Genomic DNA, 10,035 nt, shown 5'->3' with positions numbered 1-10,035 from the left:
TTCGCTAACTTTTTCCATCAAATACTTTCTATGCATTCGCAGCCTTTGTTTTTAAGGTTAATTTAACAAATTTGTTAAGATTTACCTTAGAAATGAGTTGTTTATATTTCCATAGATTTAGAATATCCTTATATAGTTTTGTTTTGTTTTGTTTTGGTTTTTTTTTTTTTTTTTGAATTTGACTAATTCTATTATCATACAAAAACAAGTTTACAAAGTAGAGTACAAAGGGCAAGGCTTAAGGATATGTGCTTATCAGCCCTGTCCTTGCCCACTTATCAGCGCCAAAATTGAAGGGATTCAAAATTGGGCATATCGCTGAATCACTGCCGACACTGTTACATGACATAGATGGATGGAACATAGACAGACACGAAGACACCAGGGCCATGGAGTAGCCTGGACAAAGACACATAGACAACTGGACAATGACAATTGACATTTGGACAATTACAAATGACACTGGAACAATATAGCCGACATAATGACCGAGAACAGGCTGCCATATAGCTGAATTACATAACAAGATCCCAACAGAAACAGAAATTACCAGAACGAGTTCAGTCTTCATCAGTGTTTTGGCGTGCCTCAACAATCCTGTACCCGAAATGAAGCGAAGTCTCAGAATCAGAAAGTTGGATGATCTGATCTGGGTTGCTTTTACGGGCCAGCATGCTCGGACCAGGCGGTGAAGCAGCAGCATGCATCGACGGGCCGGCATTCAGGTCAAGATTAGTATCGGGGCAGCCCAGGCCTTTTCCATGTGCGCGCCGAGGCTCCATCCTTTCCTGCTCAGGATCACGCTCAGGCAGAGGCAATCCTATTTCTGCACCGACCGGAGGGCAGGCAATTGGAGAGTCTTCTCTGCTGGAGCGCTGCCCCTCTGGCAGAGGGTCGACTTCCATATTCTCATTATCACCAGGTTCAACAGTAATAGACACAATTAAAGTGGAATTGATTTGAGGGCAGGGGAGCCGATACCGGATCGTGGGGAACTCCCTCTGCCTTTCTTCCGCGATTGGGCTGCTTACCATGTACCTCCCCTCCTCATCGTTGCTGTCCTGAAACCACCGAGGTCGCGAGGTAACTTCAATGGAGGAGGAGGGGGAATAATAATCATCTCTCGGAGGAGCTCTACCCTGAATCCCACCCCTTCGGCTGCCCATTCTCGGCCTGTCCCTTGGCATTGTAACTCTCCTGCTAATTCCAGGCCTCCAAGCTTCAGCAGAGGTCAGAGCACCCACCTGCTTCCAGAATGAACCCCAGCACCAGGTCTTGACGCCACCCTCGAGAAACAAATTCGTTAACACGAACTAGCACCGAGAACCCACCCCAGCATCACACATTAGCACCCAGAAACAATCCCAACAGCACGAGACAGCCAATCCCGGCAGCCTCCAGGCCTTGGTTCCTCCCAGGAACAAACACCAGCGCCAGGCTTTGACTCCCCCTCCGAGAACCAACCTCGGCAACAAGAACCAGCACCGAGACCCCTTCTCTGCTACACGAACCAGCACCCAGAAACAATTCCAGCAGCAAGAACCCACCCTTGGAGACAAACCCGACAGCAAAAACCAGCCCCGACTCCAGAGACTACCTCCAGTCTCCCAAACCCAGCGCCGAGAATTCGCTTCCGTCTCGCAGTCACAGCGCCAAGAGCTACCCTCCGTCAGCTCTGCATTCTTCTTGCCATGCTCACAGACATTCCTCAGACGTGCCATCCTTCGCAGTTTAAACTTCCTCACCACCCCGTCGCTCAACTGCCTCCCTCGAGCCAAGTAGACAGGCATTAATGCCTTCTCCCCTGCGCAATTAATCTTGTTAATATCCCTCCACGAGTGGTACAGCCAGGGTCCGTGGGCGTGCCATCTGCCCACGTGATGGCGCGTGCCATCCCTTTGCCCTTTATACACCCGCATCCGGGAGAATATCCTTATATAGTTAGACAAAGCAAAGATTCATTTTGGTTAATTATATTATTATTATTTATTTATTTAGAGAAATAAAAGCAATAAATCATTTTTGTTTATTTATATAGTTAGATAAATAAAGGAATACATTTTATATAAGTAGACAAAGTGAAAGGTTCAAAATTCTTATCATCCGAAATAAATAAAACGAATAGAAATTTGATAAGGAATTTTTTAATTTTTATTATTTTGATGAATTTTTTTAATAACGAAATATATAGTCTATGATGTGGATGAATTTTTTTGGAAATATTTGTTGATGGCATTTTTGCCATTTGGTTTTATTGTTTTTTAGCTCTCCAAGTTTTCTTTACCTATCTTAATAGCATTTCCCCTCATATCTAGTTCACTATAGAGCCCGAAGATAATCATTCCCTTCTTTTTCTTGATGTTCTTGTCTCTCAACTTCGTGATAATCATTAATTTGTTTTTTTTTGTTTTGTTTTGTTTTGTTTTTTTTTTTCCTATTGAGTTTAACTTAAACCATTTCTAATTCTAATATTAATTTTTTCTATAATTCAAATTTGACGTAAAGAATAAGAATGTATCTAATTAATATTATTATATTATTTTGTTGTTTCATTTAAGTTTTTCCTATTTAACTTAACCATTCATAACTACTTAAATTAAATTTATTTAATTGAATTTTGACTCTTAACAATTTTTTGAATTATTATTAATTTACCAATTGACTTGAAGTCATTCTTTATGGTTTCAACTCTTATTATTTATAATCAATGATCTCTTCATCCTTGTCCTCCCAAACGACTATATTCTAATCCCCATTCTATTTAATTCGGTCCAACACTCTTCTCATTGGAAGAAAAACCTAATGTCTTTGAAGAAGGCTTCACCCCATTCTATTTAATTCGGTCCAACACTCTTCTCATTGGAAGAAAAACCTAATGTCTTTGAAGATGGCTGAAGCCTTCACCGGAAAAGTCTTCTTCCCTTGGCTTACTAGCTATAACACACAACTTTCCATAAAGTTTCATCTACATCATGTTAATGGCTTTGAAAATCTACATTCTAATGTATAGTTTATTTTCTATTTAATATAAAGTTAACAAATAATATAGATATATTAAATTAATATAAGTTTATTTTAAACATAGAGTTATTATTTAGCTATGCCAATTTGGGTGCGCTTCCAAACTTCTTTGTTTCTTTTTGGCATCATTAAGTGTTTGAAGAAATAGGTAACACTCTAGGCAATTTAAAAAAATAGACCTTGGAAGAATTGATAATGGGCACTTTACATTTTCCAGGATAAATGTGGAGATTGATCTTACCAAAAGGCTCTCAGATGATATAAACCTAAAACACCACAACTTCCACTAGTCTCAAGTCGACATTTTAATGTTGTGTATGTGTTCAAACTAGACATTTACATAATTCATGTTCACAAGAAAAGAAGAATCCAAGGAAGAAAAAGAGGAAGTCTACTAGAACAAAAAGATGGTAGTTCCCATAACATCACACTTCTGAGGATGAAGAATAGGAAAACATGGAAATTCAACCCAAAAAAGAAGAGATGAATATTACAGTGAACAAGAGGACAAATAGATTGGGGTCGTTATGTTTTTTCCAGGTATAGACTCCCCTCATCAACAAGGAATGCATCTAGAGGCCTTTCCAACATTAGATGGTAAAGGAGGTACCAAAAGAGCTCATGCTTTAGAGAGCTTGGATTCTGACAAAGATGTCCCTCAAACGGGACAAGGTTTGGCTTTGGAAAAAAATAAAAGACGAATGCTTATTTTCAATCATAGCTTTCTTTCCTTTTTGGTTTTTTTTTCATGGCTCATTCTCTAGGGTTCATAGTGGTTTTCTAAAACTTCTTATGATACTTCCTTGTCTTTTTTTACACACTCATGTACTTTTTTGTCTCTATTATGCATACACACTTTGCGTATCTACAAAATGTAAATTTTATATCATTAATAACAATTACCATTTTTTTTAATAAAAATATTTAAGATGGTTGGATACAATGGTGGAAAGAGAGGAGCTTTTCATCCTTGGGTAAGGTGCAATTCCCACAAAGGTTTAGCATAGAAGTCAAGTCACCTTGAGAAAGTGGTTGGACACAAGAGAGACGATATTGATTACATGTCTAATGCACATATAAGTGGATCAAATCTCACCTCCTTGTCTTTTAAATAAGTCAATTAGACGTGTTTCCAATGGTTTAGAGAAATGTTGTTATCTACCCCACCCAGATTCAATTTGTGCCTGTGGCAGGTTGAGGTCATAATGAGTATATAGTTGTAATGACTTTGAGTCTTGACAAATATTATTATCATGGAAGCATTTTGATGCTTAACCTAGATTGATGTCTATCAATATTTACCATTTAATTTATATAATTACCCTAATAAATAAATAACAAAATATATAGTAAAGGAAATAAAAAAAAATAAAAAATATTAATTATGACTAAAAATAAATAAATAACAAAAAATATAGCAAAATTGTTAATAAAAAATTCAAAAATTCTAATAATTAATGTGATAGATATAATTAATTGTTATATAAATATGTCATTTAATTTTTGTTTGAGATAGTTAAATTGGCAATGGCAATTGAAACGAAGTCTCACAGAATCAAAAGTCTTGAATTTAAATCTTGTGCTATCCCCAATTAGAGTAAGAAATTAGACATGATGAAAATGAAAAATCCCGTATTGAAATGGTCGAACTGTGGATCAGGAGCTTTGGTGATATGCTCCCGTTTTCGGAAACATCTATGCTTTTGAGGAGGGAGGCGGAGGTTGCTTTGATTTGTTGGATGGCTGCAGTGGTGCTTTTTTATATCTTGACTTGGAGGCGAAGAGGGGAGTGTTATCTGGTGGATTACAGTTGTTACAGACCGCTCGAGGACCGAAAGATAACACTGAGGCCTGCATATATTTCAGTGTGTCGGCATCGAGCCCCGGGTGGAAGATCACATGGACTTGTAGTGGAAGGTCTATCTCTGCTCCGGGTTTGGAAGAAGAAATGATCGTCGCTCGCTTTATCTTCAACGAAGACTACATTGCAATGCTGAAGGAGGCGTCGGTGGAGATGGAGGAATGCTACACGAATGCTACACGGTTGTTCTGGACGATTTGTTCGCCAAGACCAATGTCAAGAGCTTCAATATTTCTGGAATGGGCTGCATCACCAACTTGATACTCGTGGGCATGACGAAGGATCTCTTCAAGATCTTCCATGACTCATATGCTCTCATTATCGGCACCGAGAACAAGATGGTCAATGCCAATTACAACGACAGTGATAAGGTGATGATGATGCTCACGAATTTTCTGTTCAGAGTTGGGGAAACATCGTGCTTCTGTCGAACAAAGCCAGAGACGCAGCCCGTGCAAAGATGATGTCGATTGAATTTTTTCAACGTTGTCACACTGTTTATACTGATATCTAGGTGATATTTCTGAATATAGGAAGCTTATTTGATGTGGTGCTCCTATTAATATAGGAAGCATATTAATATAGGAAGCATATTTGATGTGGTGCTTATATTGTAACTTAGTTTGAGAATTCAAGAAAAGAAAAGGATGATGGTACATATTGAGTATAATCTCTTTCCTAAATCGATAATCTCAACCATGTTTGAGAGCTTAAATGGACACATAAAAAATTCTTGTTATAAGCATTATAACATAGCTCGACATCAAACAAGCTTTCTAAATGGTAGGCTATAATGGCCACCTTACTTAAGTACTGCACATATAGTAAATTAAGATGTAACAAATTCAATTACAAAATGGTGTTTTAGGTAAATTAAGATGTAACAAATTCAATTACAAAATAGTGTTTTAGGTATGGGATATGTGGAAGTAGGCTATATAAAAAGACTTATATTAAGTATAAAAAGTTTTTATTAGCAATAGGTATTCCAGAAAATAGTTAATTTTGGAAAGAATAAAGGGGGAGTGGGGATGTGATTGGTGTGAAAAGTGGGAAATGATTTCCATAAAATAAAATTTTGAGATTAGAGGCAATGAAAGGGGTTAGCCATTACTTCACGTTTTGTGGATTAGCAAGAATGCTATCTTGTGTAATGAGAAAGCCTATATAGCAAACAAATTTTGGGTTATAAGAATATTTTTATCTTTTTATGAGGTCAATATGTCATCAATATATATGATGAAACAACTATCTTAATTTAGAATAATCATATCATAATTTGAGGAGATGCATAAAAGGTGATAGGATCATTAGTTTCCAAAAGACATAAGTAGTCACTCAAAACTACAAATTAACGCAGTGTCACTTTTGGCCATGTACATATGATAATAGCTAGCTTAGAGAGCTAGCTTAGTAAAATAGAAAGCACCATCAAAATGATCCAACAAATCCTTGTGTAGAGATAAAATAATGATTTTTAATAGTGATTTTATTGAGTGTTCTCTATTAATTACTAGCATCATTTTACACTATTTTTTGGAAATGAAAAAAAATCCATAGTAGAAAAAACTAGACTTTCTTAAACTTAAAGAAAAAATTAAAAATTAAAAATATATTTAAAAATAAAAATATATTATATATTTTCTAACCTAATAAAGTAATCACACCAAATATATCAAATACATTATTAAAAAATTACATTTAGAAAAGTAATTAAAAATAATATTATAATTTAATTATAAAATTGTTATTTAACATAAAAATTAAAAGTTATTCAAAACAATCTATTATAAATTTTTCAACATAATAAAATAATCAAATCAAGTATATGATTAAAAAATTTACACTAATTTTTTCGGAAATAATAATATAATTTAGGTATAAAATTGTTATTATTTAACATCAAAACTATAAGTTACTTAAAAATAAATGAATCTACACAAATACAAGTTTTGAATTGTAAATTAAAATAAACTATATATATTTTTTAACATTATAAAATAATCATACCAAACATATTAAATATATCATTAAAAGTTTACACTTGGAAAAATAATTAGAAACAATAATATAATTTATTATAAATTTAAAATGATATATTTTTGGTGACTTAGATCCACACCAAAATGAAGGATTTTTTAGAATCGAATCTTTGACCAAAGAAGACACGACAAAGGCTTGGCCATTGGGCTTATAGTGTCCTCTACGTGGGTGACTTATTTTATCTCTTAAATTTACTAGTTAATTTATTAATTGGCTGAACTAGTCACCTCGTTAGATGGGGTTTTGGTTTCTTTCCTATTTATGGTATCTCTGATGGTCGTATGATTCCAAAATATTGTGCTGCCTCCGGATGCTGCATTTTGAAGCCAAGGAGCAATATACCAGGGTGACCATGCATGATACTGCTTAAAGCGTCTTTGTTATGAATATATGCGTTAATACGGGTGCGGATCTCATATTCTGCTTAAATTCTCTCTACCTCATACTAGTTTTTCCATGATGGTTTGATTTTCCGATTATATTAGAATGCAACATTTTCTATTCCCCCTACTCTCCATCCCTCACTCGGAAATTACCCACATTTTCATCCTCGCATGCATCGCAACTTATATTCTCTTTAGTATCATCAAACTCCATTTTTTCACCCCCCGACGCCGACCACATGCTCATCTGGAGTGACTTTTCCCACCTGTTTTGCTCTCAATCCCTTCAAAAAGATATTGACTGCCTCAACACGACCAGCTACGACACCCTGTTTCACCGCCGGATAAACTCATTCATTGTCTCGCGTCCATGCAACTCTGTGGGCTTCAAACTCTGGGATCGGTGGTGGACATGCCCCGGGTGTTGCTGTTGTTGCTGCTGCAATGGCATAAATTTAACCCAATCCTACTGATTATTCTCACCTCTCCCCAACCACTGGAAATACTCTTCTACCCGCCATTATTCCTGCAACAATTTCCGACAACCCTGACTATCCCGAAAACTGGCCGAATTCAAATTTCCCGGTTCAGTACCTGTCACTTTACATTGACACATATTTGGAACTCTCTCAAAATCTCTTACTGACAGATGTAATCTAACCTTCTCAAACCTCGGATCACTCTTTCTGACCATATCCATTTCTTTATTCCTTTTCTCTTATTCCCATAAACCTTCCTATTTTAGACTTCATATATGACGGCGTCCATATCAGGTTTACTCTTATGCTCTCCTTTTCCGAGGCCTTGGGATGTGTAATACCTGTCAGTGGGAATTCCTAGACATTCCCAGTACTGACACGATCACTCTCCATCTACCATCTGACTTCTATTTTAATAGCGTCTACATTCTCCAGGCTGCATTTATCCTTTCTATGTACCCCATCATTTATGGAACAGGTGGACTCTGACACTTCTATTCATGTTGCCCTCATCCATGGCACGATGGCGGCTGAACGGGCATATGGAGGGACCTCTATCCATGCCACGATGGCGGCTGATCGGGCATATGGTGGGACCTCTATCCAGACCACGGGTCACTGACTCTCCCATCATCCACTTCGCCACATGGCCTTCATGTGCCTTCATCGTCGCATGCTCTACCACACTTGGTGAATGAACGACGTGCTCACCACCCTGCTCGAGCCATAAAAATAACAGAACCGACACCTAATTTGGCTTTTGGGTTCGAGGAACTATTTGATAGAGTTATCAGTCTACAAAATCGTGCTCTGGTTGGGAAATGGCATTTCGCTGAGATGGAAGACTTAGACATGAGGGTTTGGCTACATTCTAAATGGCATGTTCTTCTGGACTACATGCCAACGGTGGTCAGGTTGCTAAATGGTTGGTACAGTTTCCACTTCTTATGCCAGGAAGACCTCGAGAAGATTAAGTCCATTCCATGGGTAAAAGGCTGCAGTTTCCTTGCATTGTACTCCTGGTATATCGGTTTTAACCCACTAAGAGATACTCCACAGAATAATCTTATCTAGGTTAAACTACCAGGGCTCCCAATTGAATTTTGGTCGCTGAAGGTTTTATAGGACATTGGGGATGCCATTGGAAAATTTGTATATGTGGATCCCCGCTGTCTGGGGGCACCTGACAAACGAGTTGCCTGGATCCTCATTGAAAAAAACTACAGGGGGGCTTTCCAGACCACATCTCTATATGCTGGAATGACTCAAAGCTGGTTCAACATCTAGACTACTGGGGTGTCCCCTTCTGATGCCTGAATTTCCACCGGACCGGTCACCTGCTAGCACACTGCCCCCGTCGATGGAGCACTCGACCTACAAATGCAAACATGCCGCAACAGAGAAATTGGCATTAGAATATATTCCGGAGTGTTGAAAGTTCATCACACGGCGGATCCGAGACTCCCTCTCGTGGAAAAAGTTCTCCACCTCACACAGGTATTCCTCCACTCTCCCCACCTGGATTTTCTTCTCATTACTCTATGGAACATCCACTGAAATCTTCTCACATTCACATATCCTCCTCCCCACCATCGGTTGACTTGGACCCCCTCACTGCCACCTCTCCCATCGAACAGTCTAATCCCTATCAAGATTTCCCATCCCCGCCACCAAACGCTCCACCTCAGCCTACTCTAAATGACCCCCTATCAGCTACTCATATCTGCTATGTCCGGGCATTCTCCCCGCCACGTGCTGCCCCCACTGTACCGACCTCTCATCTACCTATTCAATCCACCCCTACCACCCCAACCTCTTCGATAGCATCTCCCACAAACTCGGTGGACAACAACTTAGATTTCCTTCTACAGAAAAAACCCTGGACCTTTGGTCCCTCACAATACACAAACCACCGGGTCCTCCATCACCACACATTAGCCCCACATTTTCAGGTAACATTACTGTCCAGAAGAAAAAGCCACGTGACAGCCGACACTTTTGTGGCCGTCCACGTAAACCCCCTGCACCTTGCCATTTGGATGCACCCTCCCTCATAGACATCCCCATTGCTGATTCTACATCTCGGGCCCTTGGAGCACGACAGCCCGCCAAATGGCACAGATGACTTTTATCCTCTCATTGAATATGAGGGGACTTGGGGCCACCCCAAATTTCTGGCTCTGAAGGAATTATTCTCCATAAATTGCCCATTCATTATACTTTTACAAGAAACTATGCATCCTGCCCT

This window comes from Pinus tabuliformis, chromosome Q (assembly GCF_031772625.1).
Source record: "Pinus tabuliformis cultivar Carrire ecotype Pingquan chromosome Q, CPIR1, whole genome shotgun sequence".
NCBI lineage: Eukaryota > Viridiplantae > Streptophyta > Pinopsida > Pinales > Pinaceae > Pinus > Pinus tabuliformis.
Note: the sequence above shows the minus strand (reverse complement) of the source record.